Source organism: Pleurodeles waltl, chromosome 5 (assembly GCF_031143425.1).
Source record: "Pleurodeles waltl isolate 20211129_DDA chromosome 5, aPleWal1.hap1.20221129, whole genome shotgun sequence".
Taxonomy (NCBI): Eukaryota; Metazoa; Chordata; class Amphibia; order Caudata; family Salamandridae; genus Pleurodeles; species Pleurodeles waltl.
Genome location: NC_090444.1, coordinates 1,335,353,145 through 1,335,376,486, shown reverse-complemented (window position 1 = coordinate 1,335,376,486; position 23,342 = coordinate 1,335,353,145).

Genomic DNA, 23,342 nt, shown 5'->3' with positions numbered 1-23,342 from the left:
TTGCAAGTCTTTGGCAGCTTTGCTTAGATTCGTGGAGGTCGACGGTAAACCAGAAGGCCGTTCTGTCGGTGAGTCTATTATAGGAATTCTTGACTGGGGCGAGAGTATTGGTACAGGTATTGACCTATTGTCTGAAGTTGGGGGCAGCTGCATCAGTGTCAGTGGTGTTGATGGGTGGGTTCTGTGAGAGGGTCATGATAAGTTGGTCTTCGGTGACCTTGTTCCAACTGCGGTGGGGGATCCGTTGTGGGTGGTGGTGTTTTGTGGGTTTCTTGGAGGAGAAGTGTACGCAGCGGTGGTCTGTCCAGTGGAGTTCAGTGGTGTGGCTGAAAGAGATGTGATTGCTGGCGGAGAAAATAGGGTCAAGTGTGTGTCCTGCAGAGTCGGTTGGTTTCGTGACTAGCTGTTTGAGGCTGAGGTTGGAGAGGTTGTCAAACAGGGTGGCGGTGTTGTTGGTGTACTCGAGGTGGATGTCTCCGAGGAGTATGTAGTCAGTGGATGCGAGAGCGTGTGTGCTGATGATGTCGGTAATGGAGTCACTGAATTGCTGTCATGGGCCGGGGGGCCTGTAGATCAGAGTCCCTCGGAGGGTGGTGTTTAGGTCAGTGTGGATTTAGAAGTGCAGGAGTTCGCCGGCGTTGAGGGTGTCTCCGGTGTTGGTCATGAATCTGAGGGTGTTCTTGTGGATGATGGTGATGCCTCTTCCTGGTTTGTTGGAGCGGTCCCTGTGGGTGATGTTGTAGCCGTCCGGGATGGCTATGGTGATGTCAGACGCTGAGGAGGGGTTCATCCAGGTCTCGGTCAGGAAGGCGATGTCTGAGAAGGCTGAATCGAGTAGATTCCGTAGCTCTACTGCATGCTTGTGGACGGAGCGGGCATTGAGGAGGATACATCTGAGATGGTTGAGTCCTGCCTTGGTGGGTGGGTCGTTGGTGTGGAGGCTGGTAGAGGTGCAGTTCCGTCAGGAGAAGGGTCCCTGGGTGGTCTGCGGGGAGGCTTGAAGGCAGGCGGAGAGTGGCTGGTGTTGAGGGCATGGAGGGTGGCAGCGTCGTAGTGAAGACATGCGTGGCGGCGGTGGGGGGGACAGGAGCCAGGGGGTCTGACACTGAACGTGGTCCAGGCGTGGACCGGCCCAGATAGGCTTGCCTTAGCCACGCAGCGTCCGCCATTAAGTAGGGAGTTGGTGGGTAGGAGAGGACAGCTGGGAGGCGGGAGGGTGGACGAAAAACGGCACGAAAAAGGGGGCGAGCTAAAAAAGGGGATGGGGCCGCGAGGGCAGCAGCGGTGGGGGAGAAAAAAAGGGGGAGAGCGAAAGTGAGAGAGAGAGAAGTGAGAGAGAAACTAGGAAAAGGATGACTAAGGGACAGTAGTGGAGCAGAGAGCAAAGCAAAAGGAGGAGAGAGGCATTAGGTAGCCTAGTAGGAAAGCAGAGCTCTCCCACTAGACACCAGGGAAAAGGCGCAGGCAGAAGCCTGCGGGTGGAGGAGGGCCTCGAACTCCTGACAGGAGTCAAGAGTTCAGAGGAGTCAGGGAAAGGGCTCTACTTAGAGAGTGGAGCCACGGGAGGTAGAGCAATGCACTGACCAGGTCAGTGGTATTGCTCAGCCTACCATGCAGCGGCTGCCATTAATTAGGGAGGTGGGGGAGAGCGAAAGTGAGAGAGATAAAGAGCGGAGTGATAGAGAAACGAGGAAAAGGAGCCCTAAGGGACAGTAGTGGAGCAGAGAGCAAAGCAAAGCAAAACAAAAGGAGGAGAGAGGCAGAAGGTAACCTAGTAGGAGAGCAAAGCTCTCCCACTAGACACCAGGGATGAGGCAGGGGTCAGGAGTTCAGAGGAGCTAGGGAAAGGGCACTACTTAGAGGGTAGAGCCACAGGAGGCAGAGCAATGAGCTCTACACATAATCTATATTTAAACAATCGTATAGGAGTATAATACATTTGTTTCAAGTATCTAAAATGGACTATTATCAAATTGTAGTTGGGTGTAAGCATTTCTGTGAGCATGCAGCAAAAGCCCCAGCATTTCGGGCTTAGAGGTATATCCAAAACAGCGTTCTGCTTCTCTAAAACTGTGTGTGTTATGATTTGCCTATCTCGTTGTGAAGCACAATATAATTTTGTGACTAGTTAAATTTGCATGGTGCTGGTAAGTAGAGCAATGAGCTCTACACATAATCTATATTTAAACAATCGTATAGGAGTATAATACATTTGTTTCAAGTATCTAAAATGGACTATTATCAAATTGTAGTTGGGTGTAAGCATTTCTGTGAGCATGCAGCAAAAGCCCCAGCATTTCGGGCTTAGAGGTATATCCAAAACAGCGTTCTGCTTCTCTAAAACTGTGTGTGTTATGATTTGCCTATCTCGTTGTGAAGCACAATATAATTTTGTGACTAGTTAAATTTGCATGGTGCTGGTAAGTAGAGCTTATAGTGCCTGTACTGCGCTAAGAGTCTGGGATTCAGCAGGGAATTGGGGGTATAGCTCTCATATTGCCATCCGTAGTCGGTGATATGTGAATGACAAGAGCAGAGCCTTTCCCTGTGTCTGCAGCAGGTCCGTCAGTGCAACAACTGTCCCTCTGGGATTTAGATCACCCATTGTCTTTACGTCTTGCTCCTCAAGAAGGGTAAATGCCACCTATTCCATGGTGGCATCAGGGGGGACCTAGGGGGTGCAAGAAAACCGGTGCTGCACTGTGTACCAATAATAGAGTTAAATGTGTTATAGATTTGCATCATTAAGTCAGACTTGGAAGAAAGTTTGGACCACTTAATGGATCTTTTTGTTATTGCTAAGTGACAACAAAGTCACGAAGGTGCTATACGTTTTATTTTACCAGTAAAAAAGTTGGCTGAAGAGATAAAATAAGAGAATAATGGCCACTGTCTGATCTTGCATGTACACCAAAATCACACTTTGCTTGCCATATTACTAAGTCCAATAAGATGTTGTCTATTCTTCTTTTACTCTTCCTCCAATTATTCACGATGCCATCTGACTTTTTTTTCTCGATGCCCATCTGACTTAGATCTGCCATTACATGCACACATACCATACTTGAAAATTAATGAGCTGAGTTGGATACCAATGTTAGAACTTTTTCACTGGTTCCACTTCCAAGATTTAGATACCTCTGGCCACATCCACAGGGTAAGCGATAGAGTCAATACCAGATATGGGTTTGGATATCACATTACAATCCCCACCAGTAATCAGTGTTGGATGTGAGAAACTGTTCGACAAGTGATGATTGTAGGAAGCTGGCTCTCTATATAGTGCACTAAAATGAAGTACACTGTGCAGAGAGTCAAGTGGGTCCCAAGTTGGTATTACACAGGACAAGGTAGATAGGTTTAATGCTCTATTTGTGATAATGTGGACAAGCAGTTTGGCTTATCCGAGGGTGGTGCTAAGCAGTTGTTGTACTTACAGAGGTAATAAATGAGACACACACTCAAAGAATAATTCCGAGACCAATTTAGAAAAATAACAGTTCTTTTTTATATATGTGTCAAACCCAAGAGCTAGTAGACTTTTAAGCACAAATACTTTTCAGTTTCAAAAATAGACATAGTGCAATTTTCAGAGTTCTCTCAATGTTATCCTATGGAGGAAAAACAATGTTCATCAAACACAGGGTTAACAACAACTTAAAAAAGCCAATCTCAGGGAGTTGAGGTAAGTACTGTGCACTGATCAGAACCACACCAACAGGTCACACCGGGCTGGGTGCAGCGGCGCAGTAAGGTATCAGGTGCACAGTGGTTTCCTATGGGAGTTTGACCATGTGACAAACAGGCTGCAGGCACTGGCTATGAAGCCAGTCAGGGACAACAAACGGGTAGATAGTAGACTTGGGATGCTAGGGGATGTAGGTGCCCCTTTGGTCCATTTCTCATGTGCCCAGAGGAGATGGATGCAGGGGTGTCTTTTGGCTTCGAGTTTTCACATCCGAGAGCACTCGCCATCAGTGGTTCCTGTGTTTTAAGACTGCAGGTGTCGTGGGAAGTCTGGCAGGGTTGGACTCAGGGTGGACTCAAGCTCTTAGGAGCCGTAGTACATCATTGGCACTAGTAACCCACTTCAGCTGGGGTCAGGGGTTACGGGTTCAGTGCTTGCTGTAGCTGTCAGATTTGCTTTCTCCACAAGCCTGTGGGAGAGAGTGCCTCGTGCAGAGGCTGCAGGCATCTTGGGAGAGTCCATGATGCGTGACACCACACTGGACTCGATATCTGAGCAGCCGGTGACCTACTTTGGCATTGTCAGTTGGATTTACCTTGGGTTGTGGACATCAGCTACAGTGGTCACTTCGGGTGTTGGGTTTCCGGGATTCCAGCAGCTGCAAAGACTTTTATTAGTCCACTGCCCATGGGAGACTTGAGTCTTTATTGAAGGCTGGACAAGTTTGCTTCTTGTGCATGACCCTCCAAGGGCAACAGGCAGACCGGAGGGGCTGGTTCCATGTCAGCTGCTTATTTTCCTATTCTGTGGGTGCAAATCTTCTTTGTCTGGTTCTTCTTAGTGTATCAAAACCTGAGATCTAGGGTTCAAAGGAGCCACCTAAATACTCAGTTTTAGGGGCGTTACAGGGAGTGCCAATTGGTAGCCAATGGGCTGAGCAGCTTTAGGCAGTCGCGGCTTGTGGAAGAGAGAAAGGGGCGGCGCATGGCCAACAAAAAATATATAATAATTTTTTTTAAATTATATTTTTGCTGCGTGCACCCGCTCCGTTCCGCTCCAGTTCTGCTTTGCAGGCACACGCTCCCAGCCTGCCCTACGTCCAATCCTAACTCTGTTTGCATGCTGCTGGCAGCATGAAAGCAGCATGGAAGCAGCATTAGGATTGGACGGAGTGCCTAGCCTAAGGGCTCCGAAGCAGAGTGAGAGTCTCTGCCTGCTCTCTCCAACCTGGCAACACAGTGCTGTGTTGGAGAGTGCCTATTGTGCCGGCCAAACACACATGCACACTTAGGGGGAGTGCTGTGCACCACCCTATTTCTGCCCCTGTCACACCCATGGCCCCACCACTTTTACAGTAAAAACATAATAAACATAGTTTATTATGTTTTTACTGAAAACGTTTTGCTGCTGCTGGTGGGGGGGGGGGTAACACTCCTTTGCCCTAGTGGAGGGGCCGCCCCTGCCTTTAGGGTGACTACACCCTTGTCATGAACACTTCTGCTGGGAAGTGGGCATAACCCTTACCTTAGTGGCCTAATTCCTTCCAAGCAAGATGGAGGAATTTTAAAAGTAGAATCCACTTCAGCTCATCCACCTTAGGGGTGGGCCTGGCATGAAGCGGGCACTCCTGTTAATTTAACACATTTTTTCACCTGTGCTGCTGCAAAAAGTGGGTTAAGGATGGGCAGTTGGTCATCTCCATCATCTGGAAAGCACTAGGTCACATTACAAAGGCACCAAGGCCTTTGAAGTTCCCTGCCCTGGAATGTCCATCCTGCCTAGGAGAGGAGGTCACACCTCTGCCCAGAGCAGGCCTTTGTCTCAGGCCCTCAAGAGTGCTGGCTCTCACCTTGGGGGGCCAGAAACACATCTGTGGTGGCTGGACTGGTCAGGACCAGTCAGCACGTGAGTAGCTGGTAGATTTTCAGGGGGCACCTCTAAGGAGCTCTCTGTGTGCATTCTTTAATACATCCATCACTGGGGGTCAGTGAGGGTTTATTAATTTGAGATGTTTGATATCAAACATCTCAGTACTCAGAGAAGCCATCATGTAGCTAAGCAACTTGTAATAACCAGTTCCAGCACATGCATTTAAAATGGTTTCCCTGTGCACTTGCTATAGCTCAAAATCGACAGAGACATTGTAGGGGCATATCTGCTCATGCATGTATGCCCTCACATGTGCCTGGATGCACCCAGCTTTAGGGATGACTTACACCTGGTGCATGCAGTGATAGATGACCTGGCACACAAGGGTATGTGACAGTTCGTGTTTTAAATTTAGCCTGCACCAACACACATAGGCCCTCATTACAACATTGGCAGTATTGACCGCCTACCGCCACGGCTGCCAACATACCGCCTCCATGGCTACCAGCCAGCAACACTATCATGACCGCTGGCGGTATTCCGCCAGAAATCTGTCAGAACACCGCCGCCGGTCATGGCGGCGGATGGCGGTAAGGCGGCGCTGATGACAGCAGCACCGCTACGCCAACAAAACACCGTCGACCGTATCATAAGCAATGATACGGCCTGGCGGTGTTTTGCTGGCGGGCGCTGCTTCTGACAGCAGTGCCGCGGACCTTCTCCAGCAGGAGGACCACCTGCAAGCAAGTAAGTCGGGTTCTCCGACCGGAAAGGGGATGTGTCTGTATGAGGGGGTGTGTGCATGTTTTGCGATGCATGCATGCAGGTGTGAGTCGCGTTGGGTGCATGCGTGAATGAGTGATTGCGACTGTTGTGTGTTGTGGATGCATGTGTATGACAAAGTATGTTGGTGTGTGTTGTGGTGTGTGGGTATGCATGTGTACAAGCGTGGGTGCAGGTGGGTATGCGTGTGTGCATGTGTGTATATGGGTGTGCGTGTGGGTGTATATATGTGCGCGGGCAGGAGCGGGTGGGGAGGGTGGCTGGAGGACGTTGGAGGTCGGTGGAGACCCCTATCGGTGCCAGGGAAGGAATTCCCTGGCACTGATAGTGCCTACTGCCATGGTTTTCGTGGCGGTACAAAAACCAAAAAAACCAAGGCAGTAGGCCGGGTTGTAATCCCTAGGGTGGGAATGTGACAGCTGCCGGCCTGGAGACCGAAGTCTCCAGCCCAGCGACCATTACCACCCTGGCGGTAGGTGTGTTAAAGTGGCGGTGTTGGATTGCGGTAACCGCCAGGGTCCAAATCGCAATTTTTTTACTGGCGGCCTGTTGGCGGTATTACCGTCGCTTTAACACTGACCACCAGGGATGTAATGAGGGCCATAGTCTGCAATGGTAGCACTTGTGTGAGTTTGCTGAGGAGTCTCTGAGTGTGGCAAAACTGGTGCTGCACCCCTCAGAGGCCTTCCTTAGTACCACAGACCCTGTGTACCAGGGCTACCATTTACTAGGGACTTACAGTGGTAGCTAAAGAGTTTGCCAATTGTGCAAAATAACTGTGAAGTTTTGAGGAAAGAGATCTGGCACTGGGGATTTGGTTGCAAAAAGAACAAGTGATGGATGTAATGCTGAACAATGTCAAGCATTTACCCCCAGTACAGAGATCTGGGCCTAAATCCATCATTTCTTTGCCACCCATGCTATTCTAGTTTAGACCCAGCCATGTGCAAATCAGTCTTGACACTGTTCCCAATGGGAACAGTCCAGCCCGAACTGCCAAGCCAGGTCCTCCCTGGACTGGAAACAAGCATCCTAGGACCGGTTTCAGGGTATCACCCATCATCAGCCAGGCTAGCTTGACCCCAGTGGCATGGGGAGCAAGGGACCCACGTCTGGGCATACCCTTCCCACTTGGGGCAGCAAATGCAAAAAGAACAAGTGATGGACGGAATGCTGAACAATGTCAAACATTCACCCCCAGTACAGAGATCTGGTCCTAAATCCAATGTTTTTTTGCTACCCATGCCATTCCAGTTTGGACCCAGCCGTATGCAAATCAGTCTTGACCCTGTTCCCCATGGGAATAATCCAGCCTGAACTGTCAAGCCAGGTCCTCCCTACACTGGAAACAAGCATCCTAGGACCGGTTTCAGGGTATCACCGGTCATCAGCTAGGCTAGCTTGACTCCAGTGGCATGGGGGTGGAGGGGAAAGAGCAAGGGACCTACGTCTGGGCATACCCTTCCCACTTGGGGCAGCAAATGCAAAAAGAATAAGTGATGGACGGAATTCTGAACAATGTCAAACATTCACCTCCACTACAGATATCTGGGCCTAAATCCATTGTTTTTTTTGCTGCCATGCCATTCCAGTTTGGACCCAGCCATATGCAAATCAGTCTTGACCCTGTTCCCCATGGGAACAGTCCAGCCTGAACTGCCAAGCCAGGTCCTCCCTGGACTGGAAACAAGTATCCTAGGACCGGTTTCGGGGTATCACCCGTCATCAGCCAGGCTAGCTTGACTCCAGTGGCTTGGCAGTTGGGGCTGGACTGTTCCCATGAGGAACAGAGTCAAGACTGATTTGCATATGGCTGGGTCCAAACTGGGGTGACGTGGTGAGCAAAAAAATGATGGATTAAACCCAGATCTTTGTGACTGGGGGTGAATGTTTGATTTGCTCTGCATTCTGTCCATCATCTGTTCTTTTTGCATTTGTCACCCTTAGTGGGAAGGGTATGCCCAGACGTGGGTCCCGTGCTCACTGCACCACTTGATTCAAGCTAGCCTAGCTGATGAAGGGTGATAACTTGAAACAGGTCCTAGGATGCTTGTTTCTGGTCCAGGGAGGACCTGGCTCGGCATTTGGGGCTGGACTGTTCCCATGAGGAACAGGGTCAACACTGATTTCCATATGGCTGGGTCCAAACTGGGGTGGTGTGGTGAGCAAAAAAATGATGGATTAAACCCAGATATTTGTGATTTGGGGTGAATGTTTGATTTGCTCTGCATTCCATCCATCATCTGTTCTTTTTGCATTTGTTGCCCTAAGTGGGAAGGGTATGCCCAGACATTGGTCCTGTGCTCACTGCACCACTTGATTCAAGCTAGCCTAGCTGATGAAGGGTGATACCCTGAAACCGGTCCTAGGATGCATGTTTCTGGTCCAGGGAGGACCTGGCTTGGCAGTTCAGGCTAGACTGTTCCCATTAGGAACAGGGTCAAGACTGATTTGCATATGGATGGGTCCAAACTGGGGTGGCGTGGTGAGCAAAAAAATGATGGATTAAACCCAGATCTTTGTTACTGGGGTGTGAATGTTGGATTTGCTCTGCATTCCGTCCATCATCTGTTCTTTTTGCACTGGGGATTTGGTTAACAGATACTCAGTGCTCTAGCAGTCAAAGCCACATCAAGCGCCAGATTAACCGTGGGGGCTAACCATGTCAAAAAGGATGCTTTCCTACAATAATCAAGTTTGGCCAACATAAGGGAATCTTTATTTGGGCTCAGAAACCAATTAGAGATATTGCATCATCAAACCAATCACATCCCAGACAATCAATTGTTAGATGTTTTATAGACAAATTTAACAAAATGGTTGAACCAAATACAATCCCACCAGAAGGGTGCCCAACTCTGGACGGGGTGGCTTCAATACTACAATTTGTATAACCAAGAATAGGTAAGGGTTCGATAGACCTAGGGCCATATTTATACTCCGTTTGCGCCAGAATTTGCGTCGTTTTTTTTAACGCAAATTTGACGCAAAACTAACTCCATATTTATACTCTGGCGTTAGACGCGTCTAGCGCCAAAGTCCATGGAGTTTGCGTCACTTTTTAGCGTGGACACCTACTTTGCGTTAATGATATGCAAGGTAGGCGTTCCCGTCTAAAAAAGTGACTCCGAGGCATGTGCGCCGTATTTACACTCCAGGGCAAAAATGACGCCTGGGAGTGGACGGGTAAAAAAAAATGACGTCCAGCCGCTTTTGCGTCGTTTTTTAGCGCCTGGTCAGGGCAGGCGTTAAGGGACCTGTGGGCTCAGAAGGAGCCCAGAGGTGCCCTCCCATGCCCCGAGGGACCCCCCTGTCACCCTTGCCCACCCCAGGAGGACGCCTAAGGATGGAGGGACCCATCCCAGGGAACATAAGGTAAGTTCAGGTAAGTAATTTTTATTTTTATTTTTTGTGGCATAGGGGGGCCTGATTTGTGCCCCCCTACATGCCACTATGCCCAATGACCATGCCCAGGGGACAGAAGTCCCCTGGGCATGGCCATTGGGCAAGGGGGCATGACTCCTGTCTTTGTTAAGACAGGAGTCATTTTAATGGGGGTTGGGAGTCAAAAAAAATGGCGCTAATCGGGTTGAGGCGAAAATTTTGCCTCAGCCTGACTTGCCTCATTTTTTGGCGCCCAAGCTCCATATTCCCCTACGCCGGCGCTGCCTGGTGTACGTCCTTTTTTTTGACGTACACCTGGCAGCTCCGCCGGCTAACGCCGGCTAACGTCATTGAATAAATACGGCGCCCGCATGGCGCTTCAGAATGGCGTTAGCCGACGTTAGATTTTTTGACGCACAATTGCGTTGGCGCAGTTGTGCGTCGAAAAGTATAAATATGGCCCCTAGTCTCTCGGAGCATGATTAGATCAAATTGTCCAATAAAGGGTAACCAATCTGGGTGGATCATCTTAGCATGTAGTCCTGCAATATTGCATGACAGCAACTGTAAGCTAAAGGAACCCTCTAGCACTGCCAAAGATAAAGTGGATGGATTATTTGGATTAGAATTATGAATATGTAAAGTATTAACAGTTAAAGAAAAAGTCTCTAAGCTCACATGAGCTTTTTTGTTGTTTTGTATTTACATAAGTTTTGTGTTGAAGGCAGACATGAAAGTTCAGATGATTGGTTCTGGTTGTTGGCATTTATCACAGCATCAAAAGGAAGTGGGTTACAGAGTGCTGAGCAAGACTCTTGATCTCCACTCTTGGAATATCCAGTAATAAGTCAATCTACTTCAATTTAAGCAGGAGCAGAGGAGCCGGAACGTAAAGCTGAGGATTCATAGTGTCTGGTGGAATTAGATCTGTAGAAAGCACACTTCAATTACATAACTCCCTTCCTCTTGGGAAACTTGGGGTCATACAGGCTGGTGTTCTTCCATTACCAGGTCTCAGATTGATCTTAAATTGGAGTTTGAGTCTTTTGGAAATGTGGATCTTGCTTCCATTACCAAGGAGCCAGATACTAAGGGGCATATTTATACTCTGTTTGCGCCGGAATTGCGTCGTTTTTTTTGACGCAATTCCGACGCAAAACTAACTCCATATTTATACTTTGGCGTTAGACGCGTCTAGCGCCAAGTCCATGGAGTTTGCGTCATTTTTTAGCGTGGACACCTACTTTGCGTTAATGATATGCAAGGTAGGCGTTCACGTCTAAAAAATTGACTCCGAGGCATGTGCGCCATATTTACACTCCCGGTCAAAATTCACGCCCGGGAGTGGGCGGGTCAAAAAAAATGACGTACGGCCGCTTTTGCGCTGTTTTTTAGCGCCTGCAAAAGGCAGGCGTTAAGGGACCTGTGGGCTCTGAAGGAGCCCAGAGGTGCCCTCCCATGCCCCCAGGGACACCCCCTGTCACCCTTGCCCACCCCAGGAGGACACCCAAGGCTGGAGGGACCCATCCCAGGGACATTAAGGTAAGTTCAGGTAAGTGTTTTTTTTTTTTTTCTTTTTGTGGCATAGGGGGGCCTGATTTGTGCCCCCCTACATGCCACTATGCCCAATGACCATGCCCAGGGGACATAAGTCCCCTGGGCATGGCCATTGGGCAAGGGGGCATGACTCCTGTCTTTTCTAAGACAGGAGTCATTTCTATGGGGGTTGGGAGTTGAAAAAAATGGCGCAAATCGGGTTGAGGCGAAAAATTCGCCTCAACCTGACTTGCCCCATTTTTTGACGCCCAAGCCCCATATCCCCCTACGCCGGCGCTGCCTGGTGTACGTCGTTTTTTTCCACGCACACCAGGCAGCGCCGCCGGCTAACGTCATTGATTAAATACGGCGCCCGCATGGCGCTTCAGAATGGCGTTAGCCGGCGCTAATTTTTTTGACGCAAAACTGCGTTAGCGCAGTTTTGCATCAAAAAGTATAAATATGGCCCTAAGTCACATCTGTCTAATACCAGTTGGATTGAATCAAATCTATCTGACTGGTCAGAGAGTTGATGAGCAGTAGTTATTTCTTTACAGAATAAGGAATATCTCTGCAGATTAGAGCAGATCCAGTGGATTGTTTTGTTCAAAAAATGCTTCCTTATTCTCCCTTTGGCCCGTTATCAACTTAGATACATTTGTCAGGTAGATTTAATCTTCCACCAAATCCTTTCTGAGATTTTAATTCAGGATATTCTGGATCTTACTTGTGGATTCTTTGTGTGGTTAGGGGTAGCGCATGCTTCTATGCTCTGTGTGGGATAAAAGGGCTTAGTTATTTCAAAATTCCAGAGATTCATCAGTGAGCCATCCGAGTCTTGTAAGGACAGCAATTTTCCCCATATTATTACTATTTGAGCTCACACAGCCCATCTGTCTGGGGATCCCTCTTTGGATCATCCTTGTGATAGAGCCTGTGGCCCTTTCACGAATTCTGAGGTCCGATTAATCTTTTCTTCTCAGTTCAGAAGGGTAAAGAGTAACAAATTTCAATTTCATCAAACAGTTTCTTTATACCTGAAATGTCAAATAATACAATTCAGAGTCAATTCATAGGGTTAAATGGGTTTATTACAAGCTCAAAGTCAACGTTACATAAATGAGTCTCAGAACCATAGTATAAACATATAATATCACTAAAAGAGAATTAAAGTGTTGCATAATGGGGTAAACATAGTTAGCATATAGAAGACTGAAAGTTCTATTACAATGATACAAATGGTCAAGAAAAGCATATGATTCTTGGTCACAAGAGCCAAACTCTGTTGCCTAACCATTTAAACTGAACTCTAACCATCCTAATACAAAAAATATTTGAGAAAGATCCAGAGGCGGCTCATTCGCAATGGTGAAGGAGAGTCGCCCCCTGGCTAGGAGCAAGAAGCTGAATTATAAACAATAGTTTACTATTGTTTTATTTTTCAGCTGCTGGCTCAGCCAGCATGTGAAGTGAGGGGCAGGGCTGGGCTACGGGAGGGGGGAGGAGGAGTGGAGTGCAGTAAGTGCACATGTATGTATGGCCAGCCAAATAGACATGGGCACTTAGGTGCCTGAGCGGCAAAACAAGTCACTCATACCAATCCTGGCACTGCTCTCATGCTGAGTATAGCATCAGAGCAGTGCCAGGATTGTTTGGGGAGCCTGTGCTGGTGTCCGAGGGAGTGCTGGAACCCAACACCATCTGGAGGGAAGAAGAGGAGAGAGGTGGCCGGCGGCCGACAGGTAATGTTGGACCTGGCCCTTTTTGTGGGTCATTCCCAAACTTTTTGCCTTCCTCCTCCTATTTTTTCTGACCTCTTGTTGTTGGCTCTAGGACTCTGAGCACTTTATCACTGCTGATCAGTGCTAAAGTGCAGATGCTCTCCCTTGTAAAGTTGGTATGTGTTAGACCTGACAGCATTAGGGTGGTCACCCTAACTTTTTGCCTACCTCCCTCCACTTTTTGGATACTGATTTTGCTGGTTTTAGGACTCTGCATACTTTAACACTGCTAACCAGTGCTAAAGTGCATATGCTCTCTGCCGTAAAACATGGTGACAATGGTTCATACCCAATTGGCTTATTTAATCTACTTTTAAGTCACCAGTAAAGTGCACTACATGTGCCCAGGGCCTGTAGATTAAATGGCACTAGTGGGCCTGCAGCACTGATTGTGCCACCCACATAAGTAGCCCCTTAACCATGCCTCAGGGCTGCCACTGCAAGCCCTGTGTGTGGAGTTCACTGCCACTTCAACATGGCATTTAAAAGTACTTGCCAAGCCTTAAACTCTCCTTTTTCTACATATAAGTCACCCCTAAGGAAGGCCCTAGGTAACCCATAGGGCAGGGTACTACATAGGTAAAAGGCAGGACATATACCTGTGTAGTTTATATGTCCTGGTAGTGTAGAAATCCTAAATTCGATCTACACTACTGTGAGGCCTGCTCTTTTCATAGGCTAACATTAGAGCTACTCTCACATACTGTTTGAGTGGTAGACGCTGATCTGAAAGGAGTAACAAGGTCATATATAGTATGGCCAGAATGGTAATACAAAATCCTGCTGACTGGTAAAGTTGGATTTACTATTACTATTTTTGAAATGCCACTTTTAGAAAGTGAGCATTTCTCTGCACTCAAATCCTTCTGTGGCTTACAATCCAAGTCTGGCTGGGTTACTTGACAGCTCCCTTGTGCATTTCACTCAAACAACCCCAAACACAGGATGCTCAGTCACACCTGCACACATCTGCATACTGAATGGGTCTTCCTGGGCTGGGAGGGTGGAGGGCCTGACACTAACATGTGCATACTGAATGGGTCTTCCCGGGCTGGGAGGGTGGAGGGCCTGACACTAACATGTCGAAGGAACAGTGGCCTGCTCTCACACAATGGACTGCCAAACCCCCTACCGAGACCCTGGCAGACAGGATGAAACTGAAAGGGGACTTTGTGCACTTCTAAGCCACCCTTTGAAGTCTCCCCCACTTCAAAGGCATATTTGGGTATTCAAACAGGGCCTCTGACCCTACCCACTCAGACACGTCTGGACAAGGTACCACTTGTGAAAAAACTCTGAAACAGACCCTGCAACCTGCCAAGAGGAACTGCCTGGCTGCCTAAAGGACTCACCTGACTGTTTTTCCGCAAAGGACTGCTGCCCTGCTGTTGCCCTTCTGCCTTGCTACCCCCTGGCTCTGCTGAGAAGTGCTCTCCAAGGGCTTGGATAGAGGTTGTCTCCTGTTCCTTCAAGTGTCAGGACCAAAAAGGTTTCCTCCTGCAAAGAACTGCTTATGAGGCGAAAAGTAGACGCACAGCCTGCCAGAAACAATGTACAGCCTGCATCGCGGTGAGAAAATCACTGCACGCCGAACCGGAACAATGCAGCCCGGCTCTCTCCGGGAGGAGATAAACGCAGCGCCAGCAGGCCACTGGATCAACGCACAGGCGAGCCGAAATAATACAGCCTGACTTCCTGAGAGAAGAATCCACACAGTACCTGCCGTGCTACAGAAATTTACCCACATCACCCACTGCAGCTCCTGTTGCTTTCGTCCTGCACGCCCAGGATTTCTCCGCATCGTCCCTGGGGCGTCCCCTCAACCCGAAGAGGATCCAAGACAGCACGCCGGAAATCAATGCAAAGCCTTCCCTGCGTGGACAATTATTGATGCATCTTCTGTGTGCACCCGGAGAAACTGACGTACACCTCCCCATTTTCCACACATCTCCTCCTCTGCGGTCCCTTGCAGAGAATTGGAACGCAAACCAGGTACTTTGTGCTTGCAAGAGACATTTGTTGCTTGTAAAGACTAAAGACTCTTTTTATAATTTTTTAAAGTGATATTTCAACTTGTACTTATCAAATCTTGATTGTTTTGACCTGCATTTATTCAGATAAATATTCTACATTTTTCTAAACACTGTGTGGTGTATTTGTCTGGTGTTATACTGTGTTCTTGCATGATTTATTGCACAAATACTTTACACATTGCCTTCTAAGTTAAGCCTGACTGCTCAGTGCCTAGCTACCCAAGGTGAGCACAGGATAATTTGGATTGTGTGTGACTTAGTCTGAGTAGAGTGAGGGTCCTTGCTTGGACAGGGGGTAATCTGACTGCCTACCAAGGACCACATTTCTAACAGTATGATAGGCTTACACCTAATTGGCACATTTAATTTATTTAAGTCCCGTGTACAGTGGTATATCTATACCCAGGGCCTGAAAATTAAATGCTACTAGGGGGCCTGAAGCGCAGCTTGTGCTACCCACAGAAGTAGCCTTTCAAACCTGTCTCAGTTCTGCTAGCGAAGGGCCTGCATGAGCAGTGAACTGCCACAGGCACCTGGCATCTAAATTTACTTGGCAGGCCTGGCACTCCCCTTTTACTACATGTAAGTCAACCCTAAGGTAGTCTTTAGCTAGCCATATGGGCAGGGTGCTATGTATGTCAAAGGTAGGACATGTGCCTGGTTGTGTGGCCTGTCCTGGTAGTGACAAACAACCTATTTGGTTTCTCACTCTGTAGAGTGCTGCCTTGCTCTTAGGATTGCATTGGAAATGCACTGCCTTATGTCTAGGGGGTATTGTCTCATCTATGAGGGGTAGCGTAGGCATGTTTGGTATGGTTGTAATGGTAGTAAGAAATGCTGCTTACTAGTGTAGGTAGATTGTTTATTACCATTATAGAAATGCCACTTCTAGAAAGTGGGCATTTCTCTGTGCTTAAGACGCTTGTGTTTTGTAGCTTGACTCCAATCCAATTCTGGGACAGAGTGATAGCTGGGCTTTGTGAATACTTTTCAGACAGCCTGTACACAGGGAGGGTGGAGGTGTCACAGAGGTGCATCTACATATTGAATGGTTTTCCTGGGCTGATAGAAGGAGAGGTGGGGCATATCTGCATTTGTAAAGGCTGTGCCCTGGCCTCACACAAAGTACTCATTTACACTCAACTGATGGCTGAAGCCTGTGCTGCAGGAGAGAGGGAGCACTCCTAAGTATAAATACAGGGGTGTTTCCCAATGTTAGAGAGACATTAATTGGACACAGGATGCTAAGAGAGGGACTTGCCAGGAACCACCTTTGAACTGCTGCTCTTGTGCTGACCTGTGACCGGCTGGGTCGCTAGGAGGAACTGCCACTGCTTGCAACACTTTGTGCTGACCTGTTTGCGTGGGCCCTACTACCCTGTGCCTGCCTTTGGCAGTCTCCATGGGCTGGGTGGTGTGCCCCCTGTCCCCTGGAACTCTTCTTGCCTTACAGATCTGAGCGCTGCACCTACCTTCCTTTGTGAGGAAGGAAATGCTTTGTAATGAGAGCACTTCAACTGTTGTGCCTCCTCAGTGCGTGAAGCGTGCTCCTCTGTGTTGCCTTTGGGTTTTTTGCTAACACGGGTGCCGGAAAGCATCCCATGCCATGGTTTGGCATCCCTCTCTAATGTGGGAGAGGTTGCGAGGTCCAGAGAGCTAGCGCTAGCAAGTGCGCTGTGATTAGTGCCCCTGGGGTGCAAGAGTGCTGAGGAGAGTGACCCCGGGGCACCGACAGGCACCACTTTAGGTGCGTTCATCGCCGCGGCCCCTGGAGGAGGAGGAGAGAGGCTGGCCCGCGATGACGGAGGCCTCCCTAGAGCCATATAGGGCCTTAGACTCACCCTCAGGTCACATGTGTGAGGGGCTGAGTTGTTGGTCTAGACCAGCTGCGCCGCGCAATCGCCAGTCCAGGTCACCCGTGCTGAAAAGGAAGTGCAAATCCTCCCAGTGACTGAGGAGTGCAGTGGTTACTGGCACGGTCAGCAGCTTGGGGAGGCGACCATCGACGGAGGTCCCCGACCCAACTACAGTTGTCAGAGGAGTGCTGGGGCTACTCTGGTGAGGGTGGCTGGGTCAGCTCCTTGGGTCTCAGAGGTGAGACCTCACCTAAGGTAACGGAGCACAGGAGCTTTGTAAATTGGGACACAGACACCCCCGTTGGCCCTCGGCATATGGGTCAGTGTTGCCTGAGTGAGGGGATGGATCACACACACCAGTTCTGGTGAGAAGAGCATGAGGTGATTTGTGCATTCGTTTTCAGCACCGTTCCTATGTCTTTGGGGTCTGTGTCTCATGAGGGGGTCATAGCCTCCATGTTATCTGCAAAGGCCATTCTTAAGAGATGGTGATGCCATGGGCTCTTCTGATGTTTCATTTTTATTTTTATTGGCATTTATGACAATGAGTCTACTGCACCATATGCATGTCTGGTGATATTTGTTTTACCATGACATGTGCATTTTAGTAGCATGTGACAACCTGACTACTGCTTATGTTCCAGGATAACCAGTAACCTCTGTGTTTTATGTGACCACTGTGAAAGCTAAATTAATTTCTAATGATTTTGCAATATTTGCTTTGTCAGCCACTGTACATGTGAGTGTGACGTCACTAGAGCCGCGCTGGGATAGGTCAGTTAGTAAGAAAGGTTGCATACGGATTGGTGGACAACCGTGAACCGTAGTTGGTTGAGAAGGGAGACGAAAAAGTATTTTGGAATTGAAATTTACTTCCTGATCTGATTGAAGTGGTGTAAATTACAGAAAATGAAAATTTTCAAAGCTTTAAAGAGAGATGCGTTCATTCCAACTAGAATAGGAGAGATTATATCACCAGAAGGAACACTCACCTATATTGTATTCTAAGAACAAGGTGCTGCGCCATGTCTTTGGTTGAAACAATGGTGCAAAGAAATAGAGAGAGATGGGAGTTTAGCATTCCCTTACCATGGAAGATTTAATTTGCAAACTTTACAGAATTAGAGGAGAGTACTGTGTGATTTGAAACATCCTCCGAGACCTGCACAATTTGAAGCATTAGCTATTTGGGAATTAGTGGCCAGACAGCAACAGCAACAGAAATTTGTGTGGAGACTGAGACAAGCTGAGAAAACTTCAGCTGAGGCGAGATGGGATAGTGATCAGAAATTTTGGAGAACTGAGACTTTACAGGGCTGCAATTCCACAAAGAGTGTACTAGAGTATACTAGAAAGAGTACTTAGAAGAGGGATTCCTATCCTTCTGAGGACAAAGAGCAGAGACCAACCGAGTCTAAATGAAATTTGACTATTGATGAGGACTCATATGATGACGAGTTTATTTTGCAAGTATTGAGAAATTGTCCTCAACGTATGCAGCACATGAGTCAGGTTTGAGAACTAGTACAGACTCTACAGCTCCGATGCCTATCGAATCTGCAGAGACACAAACAGGTTAGCCATAATGTCCCTATCACTTCTGCAATTCAGATGCCTATTCCCCAGGTTGATATACCCAGAATTTATTCAGATGTACCTACTATCGATACTACAGTAAACTTATTGGTGCCGACGGAAAGGCCCTACCCACCCATCAAATAATCAACCACTAAACCGCTGTCAGTTCCGGGGCGGGAACCACTGCCACGCAAAGCCAGGTGGAAACGAACCAAATATAAGGAAACACTCACCGGAGGCTAACACAACATGCCGAAGCAGACATGGATAGAGATCTGCAGATCCTGCCAGCCCTTCTCCTTGCCATATACCTCCACGACCGAGACCGCCGACGAAGACGATGACGGTAAAGACTGCAACCTACGAAACAAGGCAAGAAAGGGCACAGTTATAGACCCATCCACTCCACCCTCCCTGCAACGCTCCCACAACCCTTCACAGCAGCACAAGCCATACACCCCACAGCAAGAGGGATTTACTCAACACAATGCAAATCCAACCTGTCCAAAGTACATACATGTGCCCCACACCCACAAACAATGACACAAGAGACCAGGGATCCAGAGTGTGCCGCCAAAAACACAGGCCACACATTAACTTTTTATTGTGCTCAATGAGCAAACGAAGGGGATATAAGGCCAATGGCCCCAACCTGACTCTCACAAGCGCTACAGGTACTCCACCTCATTGGGACAACAATGGGGTATCCAGGTATCTCAGGGAACAAGGGCAGGCGGTGGTGGGGGTGGGGATTTACAATGGGGGGGGGGCTTAGATTTTAATTCAGAAGGTGGAGAGTGTTTGGCTTTGGCCTTGAAAGGTGGGGGAGTGTGCTTGGACCGGGTGGAGGTAGATGGAACAGGCTCGGCACTGGGCTTCTTCCTTTCTGGGGAAGGGACACAGGAATGTGAAGGGCGGACACAGGCGGGCTGTGACGTGGAAGGAGTGGATAGGGCAAGGAGGTGTGCAATTTTAGAGACGGAGTGGGCCAGTGGATTGGAATAGGTCAGCACAGGCGAGGAAAAGTTTCTTTGGTGAAATTGGGTTGGGCCTGGAGGAAGGTGTGGGAGTGGAGGCAGAGGGAGTGGTCGTAAGTGGTGTAGGTGTGTGTGCATGATGTGGGTGCAGGTGACTGGACAGTATGCTGAGGTGTGGTGGATGTGTGGGTGTTTTGGTGCATTTGAGTGTCTTGGGTGGAGGGGGGGTGGACACAGTGGGACAAGACAGGCTGCCAGTGTGAATGTATGTTGTGTGGGTGTCTGCAAGTCTGGAGAGTGTGCTGCATGTGTCAACTAAAGTAGTTGTGGTGAGTGCAGGTGTGGTGTCTGGGGTGCTTGTATGGATGTGTGCTATTGTGGTGACTGCAGGAATAGGCTCAGCAACAGTAAATGAAGGTGCAGTGCCTGCGGGTGTGTATGTAGAGGGGGCAGAGAGGGAGGCGGAAGAGTTGGGCACACTGGGGGAAGTGGATGTTGTTGTGTGTGCATGTGTATGTTGGCTGTGTGAATGCTTGTGGTGGGAGGTGTGGTGCTTGTGTTTTGAAGTGTGCTTCTTGTGTGTTGAGGTGTGTGCCTGCGTGTCAGAATGTGTGCTTTGGACGGGTGAAGGTAGTGGGGTGTTGGAAGGGGTAGAGGAGGTTGGAGCGGGGCCAGAATGACCAGGGACACTGGCTGCCGTCCAAGAGGAGGCCAGAGACTGAAAAGATCTCTGTAGGTCAGACACGGCACCGTGAATGCCATCCAGATAGGCATTGGTTTTCTGCATCTCTGATGCTAGCCCCTGGATGGCATTGACGATGGTTGTCTGCCTTACAGAAATGGTTCTCAAGAGGTCACTAGCCTCCTCTGTGAGGGCAGAGCAAATGGGAGGGCAGTGATGGTATGGGGGGTGGCGGAAGATGACACAGTAGGTGTGGGCCCACTAGGGCCCGCCACCGCCAGGGAGCCCCCATCAGAGGAGGTATGAGAGTCACTACTTCCAGTGGTAGTTGCCTCCCCCGTGGTACTCCCCTCACCCTCCAACCCACTGGTCCCCCTGGTGTCGGATGAACCTGCCTCTGAGGATCCGTGGGCTGCTGCATCCCCACTCACCGGTGCCTCAGCTCCCTTGCCAGATTATGCTGATGTACACAGGCAACACAAGAGCACAGGGATGGGGAGACAAAAAAGCAGAGACACATGTAAATAGCTGAATGGAGTTAACATAGTGGTCCACACATACACCCACCCAGAAGACCCTCCTACAGGCAGCACCTACCACTATACCCATGGCTATGCCCCTGACTAGTACCCAGAACCCTGCTCGAAAGCCATTCCCCAAATAACTTGAGGACCCGACGTGTAGTAGACCTGACCAAAACACCCATATTCCCCACGGGGGCCATAATGTAGATTGACATCAGTCAGAGTCCCTGCAACTAAGCAGCATAAATCCGATTGCACACACACACATCCATCCAGGGTCAAGTAAATGGGATGTGTACTCACCCCCTTGTGACTGCTGTGCAGCCTTCAAGTGCCCATCCAGGTTTGGGTACGCCACCGCCGGGATGCATTGCATAAAGGAGGTAAGTGCCCGACGGGCACCCCCTCCCAGTTGGGAGAACTACCCTAGCTGGGCCTTGCAGATTTTTCACACCCAGTGCCGCAGGTCCTCCCACCTCTTCCTGCAGTGGGTGGGCGGCCGGTTGTAGACCCCCTGGGTCTGCAGCTGCTTGGCGATGGCATGCCAAAGTGCCCTCCTCTGGTGGGCGCTTACCTAAAAGGCACACACATAAATGTAACACAGAGGTCAGGTACTGGCCAAGCATATACAGCTGGCTATACGTCCACTATGGGACGGACATTACAAACCAATGAACAGCAGATTCACACGCAGCATGTCAGGAACCATGGCCCCTCCAGTGTCAGATGTGCACACATGTATGCAGCCAACACCAACCATTACACACATCCATGGCCCCCAATCTTCCTACTCATCTGTACGTCTGGCCGTCCGTAGAGCTTGGCGTACAGGGGCAGGACCCCATCCACGAGCCTCTCCAATTCCTCTTGGGTGAAGGCCGGGGCCCTTTCCCCTGCAACACATGCCACTTACATGACCAGAGGCAGGACACAGCAGTACACTCAGTGGAGTACCTGCTTGCACGAAATCAGGGAGTCAAGTGAAGTTGGGGTGAGGGGTTCGCGTACGCACCATGGCAGTGTGCACCGTCACCGCAGAAGGCAATCATGGTACGCCAGGATTCCCATTGACATCCATGTTAACCAATGAATTAGCGTACAGCGGTAAACACCGCCTTACACTGGTTCGTCAGCCGCTAGATGTAGGAGGTCACTTCCACAACGAAAATAGTGGATTACATGGGGAAGACATTTTGGCAAACACTACGCATTTATAAAACGCACATCTGCCAAATGCAGGCCATAATGTTCCCCAAACACCCATAGGCATGTGACAATTAACATTACCGCACCTGACAAGCCCTGATCTATCATTGTGGTAAAGTTGCTGTTATGTCATACACACTATGCATTTGTGTCGACGACAATCATGCCAGCAGTGCTCAATGACTGACAATGTGTGCCGATGTATGTGTGTTCCTCACACATGTTTTCAACTCCTCCTAGGTACAGACCCTTGTGGCGAGGAGGGGCCCCATTGGTGTATAGACCACTTGTGGATTTGCAGACCATGGTGGAGCGTCACATCATTATCAATTACAGACTCACCCGTGCAACTATTCCTGAACTTTGTGCATTACTGGATCCTGCAGTGACTTCGGCAAATCGTAATCAGAATGCCATCCTTACTGAAGTGCAGGTGCTTTTTGCACTCCATTCCCTGGCCACGGGCTCATTTCAAGTGACAGTGGACAAGGGTGCAGGTTTTTCACAGCCAATGTTTAACATTAGACTGACAAGATTCCTGAATGCATTTGTACGACACCTGCAGTCCTATGTGAGGTTTCCCCATAGTGCAGACCTCCCTGCCATCAAGTCGGACTTCTATGCCTTTGCCAACATACCCCATGTGATAGGTGCCATCGATGGCACCTACATAGCTACCATCCCCCCAAGAGTCAGTGAACAGGTGTACAGAAACAGGAAGAACTTTAATTCCATGAACATTCAATTGGTGTGTACTGCAGATCAGTACATCACACATGTGAATGCCATGTTCCCTGGTTCAGTCCATGATTCATTTGTGCTGAGGAACAGTAGTGTGCCACACAAGATAGAACAACTGCAAGACGACAGGGGGTGGATCATAGGTAGGTATTTCTGTCACTTATTGCCACCTAGCACACAGCCAGGCTGTCTGCCTCTGAGGCTTGTCATTTAAAGTTGTGTTGTGCATATTGTTCTAGGTGATTCTGGTTATCCCAACTTGCGTTGTCTCCTGAGACCAGTGAGAAATCCTGGAACAGATGCAGAGAGGAATTACAATGAGGCCCATGGACGTACTAGGAGGGTGATAGAGAACACAATAGGTTTCCTGAAGGCTAGATTTCGTTGTCTACATATCTCTGGCTGTTCCCTGGCCTATGGGCCTGAAAAGGTGTGTAGAATAGTGGTGGACTGCTGCATGCTGCACAACATGGCTGTGAGAAATTCTATCCCCCTCTTGGAGGATGAGGGTGCTGTATATCCAGACCAGCTTACTCAAAGAGAGGATGAGAGTGATGGTGATGATGAGGAAGGGGAAGATGTAAATTCCAGGACCCAACTGATACAACTCTACTTCCAGTAACTATGTGGGACAATTGGATGAGATTGGTGTCTGTGCATCATACTTTCAGTGTGCCTTGTCATCTGGGGGGGTTGGGTCAATA